The sequence below is a fragment of the Penaeus japonicus genome, unplaced genomic scaffold (genome assembly GCF_977035675.1).
Source record: "Penaeus japonicus unplaced genomic scaffold, GWHDUDI00000001_assembly GWHDUDI00000030, whole genome shotgun sequence".
Lineage (NCBI taxonomy): Eukaryota > Metazoa > Arthropoda > Malacostraca > Decapoda > Penaeidae > Penaeus > Penaeus japonicus.
This window is the reverse complement of record NW_028234432.1, coordinates 10,572,070-10,577,069: the sequence shown is the minus strand read 5'-3', so window position 1 is coordinate 10,577,069 and position 5,000 is coordinate 10,572,070. Positions and strand designations below refer to the sequence as shown.

General features: G+C 44.2%; 1 protein-coding gene across 5 annotated transcripts in view; it reads right to left on the bottom strand.

The window, feature by feature from the left end:
* Positions 1 to 5,000, bottom strand: part of LOC122247504 (uncharacterized) — a 121,822-nt gene that overhangs the window by 15,115 nt on the left and 101,707 nt on the right. Inside the window, exon 1 of one of the 5 annotated variants that reach the window (XM_086555034.1) lies at positions 986 to 1,069. The exons of 2 other annotated variants lie outside the window; for them this stretch is intronic. The gene's annotated coding sequence lies outside the window, so the exon portion shown is untranslated. Of the gene's footprint in view, positions 1 to 867; positions 1,070 to 5,000 lie in introns of those variants that run through there. 2 more of the 5 variants (XM_086555035.1, XM_086555037.1) reach the window with 2 other exon arrangements.

Here is a 5,000-nt window from a genome sequence, read left to right as displayed (position 1 = left end):
TACTCTAAACTACATTTACGTTAATTTCACCAAAATCTACGCTTGCTCTAAAGGTGAGTGGATAGATTGGGTGGACTGCCCATCTCATCAACCTACTTCTCAGCCCTACCTCAGAGCCACAGAACCTGTACAAAGACCTGTATATATATATAGTATAAATCAAAGGCTCGAGTCGGAAGTAATTCTGCGTAAACACATCATGGTAAATTTGAGAGGTAGTAACAGGCAATCAAATATTTACCTACCTTATCGGACGCTCACTCATTCACACCATGCGATGATCAATTTAGATTCGCAACACACTGCACTCTACACAAATCGAATGAACAAAACATTACCACACACGGTTGCACAATCTTCACTAACTGGCAGAGAAGGATTTTGCCAAAGCGATCCGTCACACACACTGTCACGCATCTGTCACAAGCTGATAGACATTAACGAAACGATATAATTTACATCTCAAAAACTTTTTTTTAAATGTCCTCGCCTCACTTCAGCCAGGTACCCCGAGCACACCTGGTACGCGGTGACGTCACACCCGACAGACCTTGCACGATACACCCCCCCCCTCCCCCACCCGACACATGTCTCCACCGCCTTCTGGTTTCGTTTGAATTCCCGTTTTTTTCTTCGCTTGCAAGTCGGAGAACCACGATGTCTCGACACTGGGTTCTTCCCAACGGTCGTGCGGCGACAGGGTGTGCCGGCGAAGCGACAGGAAACACGAAAATTACGAACGCAGGACTGGCCAACCTCCCAACGCCTTTTTTTTTAAACTGACATCATTCCGCAAACACGAAAAGGCGACTACGCCAACCCTCTCCAAAGACGCACAATCATCGGGCGATCACGAGAGTTACCTACCGATTATCCATCCACAGCCTTGATTAGATTAAACCTTCTTATCCAAACCAAGTAAGAACAATCCAGGACGAAGACAACGCGAGGAGGACGACTCGAAAATAGCACCTCGTCCACTCACACTCAAAAGACACTGCCCGCCTTGTGCCCAGTGAAAGGTCTCGCTGCCCGCAACAGCTGACTTGGCTGCCGGGCGCCCACTCGGATACTGTCGTACTGCACCGTTGAAATCGCCACCTGTTACACTCCGGGTCAAAATTTCGGCGGAAACTATCAGTCTTACTATGAGGTAAATGAGGGGGGGGGGGGGTATATTAGAATCATTAGAGCAATATGTCAGCTTCTTGGGTGATTTTATAAATGTAAATAGCGGGCGTGGTACTTTGTGATGTACGTATCGATGTTTAGGTTTTATGTAATTACAATTATACATTGCATTTTTTTCATATGTATACATAGACTGTCTATTCGCACGCACACAAATTTATATGTATACACATTCTAGAATAATAAACCCTGTGCGTGCTTTTGTCTGTATATCTATTTCTGACGCAGGGATGCGATAGGAACATATAGGGAGAGGAAGAGATAAAAAAAGATAAGAAGCAAGACGAGAGACACAAGGCACGAGAGAGAGAGAGAGAGAGAGAGAGAGAGAGAGAGAGAGAGAGAGAGAGAGAGAGAGAGAGAGAGAGAGAGAGAGAGAGAGAGAGAGAGAGAGAGAGAGAGAGAGAGAGAGAGAGAGAAATTAGAACTAGAATACCTCAAAACAGAGCCCTTTTACAGCTGTAAGCAAAACCCCTGAATCGGTTCACCAGCAAGGATAATCCACACCGCAGAATGGCCGACACTTACAAATTGATGGTTCCCATAGAGCCTCCGCCCTTCCTCGGGCAAGAGGCGCCCTACTCGACCGATACTCGACGCTCAGAAAGCACACGCCAATCAGGACCTTAACACAACACAGCACCTCGAACGGAAGCCTACCTAAACCCTCCATCTTTCTCTCTACCTATCTGTATCTTTCTGCCGTTCTTCTTTGTTCCTCTCTCTCTTTCCCTTTGTCTCTCTTCTCGCTCTCCCCTCCCCCTTTCTCTATGCGTCCCTCTCTTCTTCTCTCTCCTATCTCCCTTTCTCTCTGCCTGTCCCTCTCTTTGCTTCCCTCTCGACTTGCCTCTATTTTTCTTACTCTTCATCTTCTACGCCCCTTTCCACTCCCTCTTTCTCTCATTATGTTACGTGGGCAGTCGCGACCACGCCCTTTCGACCCATTTCTCAGCGGAAAAAAACTTTTTTTTTTTTTGTTCTTTCTCAAAACAAGTTTTCCCGTCTCTCTCATTTCTTATTCAAATCCGTAATTAAATTCTCGATCCCCTTGACATGATTTTACCTTCCGGTCATCCAGCGTATAAAAATAAACACAACAGACTTAAATTTTGTCAATGGTATGGCCAGATATTATGATATGCCTTTTATCGCTTTCGGTGCCTCGTGGCCTCGTGGGATTTTCTTTTTTTCATGAGTGTGTGTGGGGGGAGGGGGAGGGGTGTACCACACGCTGAATGGTATGGGTTATTATAAAGAACAATGGGTGTGGATCTTTTTCTTGAATTAAAAGCACGTGAGTTCCTGTTACCCACTCCATGGGAAAGAGGTTATGTTTCTTTTACAATATAGTTGTGCAAAGTTATTATTCATTATGGACCTATCGCGAAAGAAAGAGAGAAATGAAAAAAAATACATTCTACAGGTCACATAGAAGGTCACCTAACTATCTCCTCGTACGTCTGGCAGCTGAGTACACCGCCTGTGAGGAGACAACGGTCTTTTGACACTTGTTTGACTTGTCGAATTGCCTTTACACTAATCGTTTGTCGGAAAACCTAAAAAAATAACGAATACCTTCGTCAAGCAGACAGATAAATTACTCATCAATAAGTCAATCGAGTTCCTAAGTAACCTCTCAGAAGGACACCAAATACCACACTTGGATACCGCCCCCGTAGCAGGAGTGTGCCGTTGTGCAACCGGACTGAGAAATTAATGAAATGTCATGCTATATCGAAGCAACACTATTCATTCTCTACTAGCCACCGCGTGAGTTGCTGGGCTGACCAATTGGAAAACCAATAATATTCGTCCCCATTGATTTGTGTAGCCAAGTCATCAAACTGTATAGAATAAAACCTCTAATCTTTTCACACCTCCCAATCGTAACATCCAATCGAAACACCTCAAGGTTGATCGCAATAATCAGTCAACGTGCACAATGAGTCCACCCGTACATTTCCCCCCTCGACTGCAGATCTCTAAAAAGAATCTCAAGGATCGGTGGGCAATAAGAGCCACGACGCGACGCTGCCGGAAGAAAAGCGTTTATAAAATGTCAACTATTGAACAGACGAGCGTCCAAGGTTTCCCGCCAATACGACCTGCGGAGATGACAGCCTCGTATCTCAGACTCTCTCTCGCCTAATACAAAGTGGCGAGCGATTTGTTATTTTCCGTATTTTGCTTCTCACTGTTGCCATTAACACTAGCATTATTCTCACTAATATCGTTTCCGTTATTGTTATAGCTAACGCTATGTTTATCATCTCCGTTAAGTCTCAAGAGTGAATGCGTTTTACTTCGTCTCAATTCACACAGTAATGCGTGAATTTCCTATTTCACTCATTTCAAATAACCCTATTGCTATCACAGTCATCATCCTTTCCATGATTTTCGTCATCAATATCATCACAATTATCATTATCAGTCATCTCTCGCATGGGCTGCATTTCACCTTCATCCCGATCATGTTTCATCTCCCTTTCCATTTCCCGCACCACAATACCTTTGTACCTGCTAGCTTGTCACGGTGGCCTTGGCATTAAACTGGAACTTAAATGAACTCGTGTCAGAGTCAGTGTCATTTCGAGCGTGCTTCTACAACGCACATCCTCGCCCTCAGTTACTCAAAGTGAATATACATTTGGTTAATGTGCTTTCGCTCATGTCGTGTGTCGATTTTGCTCGCTTCACTTTCAAAGACTACAACACAGTCACCGAACGGATACAGTTATTCGATAGGTGATTTTGTGTGCGCAAAACAATCGTACAAAAAAATATAAGACAATATCTAAGGCCACCCGCTGAAAAAAAACTAGAAAGCAAACACACTTCACATCCGATTTCACGCAACATTAACCCGCACTCCCGGCACCCTCACATTCACCCTCCCCCCTCCTTTCGCTTCCCCTCTCCTCCCCCCTCCTCCCCTCTAACCTCCCTCTGATCTTCACTTCGCGTCACCTCAAAGGTCTACTACGGCTCTCTGGCCATCCGGAACTGTGGGCAATGCTTGGTAATATGTACAGTCACCCGGGACGTGCGAAATTTTTATCTGTATCTCAATCCTTTCACTTTCTCACTTTCTTAATTTCTCACTTTCTCCTTCCCTCCCTCTCATTTTTTTTTCTCTCTCTCACTTTCTCTCTCTCATTCTCTCTGTCTGTCTCTCCCTCCCTCCCTCTCATTTTTTTTTCTCTCTCTCACTTTCTCTCTCTCTCCCACTCTTCTCTCTCTCTCTCTCATACACATGCACAACCACCTAAAATATTACATTACAGACGAATGCAGAATTCATTCAAAGAAAAGTGTCCATATAACAATATATAAATGGAACCTTCTACGATGTTCGATGTTCGGTACATCATCGACGCAATTTCGGGTGCATTTTTTTTTTTTTTTGGGGGGGGGGTGCATTGAGGGATATCAGGCATGCATTCCTCTGCGAAATCACTCCATGTCCGTCTATGGAAAGGGAAACTTTTAGTCATTGAAACAGTTCTTCTTAACCCTTTAATTTACAAGATGCATACTACAAGTCAGCGAACAAACACCATAAGAAAAATGGAATAACTGTAGTGCTAGAATTTCTATCCTGTTCTGAAACATCCCTAACGGATTTCCTCTTATTTTCGACCCAACCTCCCGTTTCACTCAATCTTCTGAAAAAGGCAAAGAACCATAAAACACACATGCCTTTCTTGTCCCTAATCACACTCCCCCGACCGGGAGGAGGAGAAAAAAGGACCTCGACCAGGATACGAGAACTCGCGGTATTAATAAAAGGCTGGAGAACACTGATATTA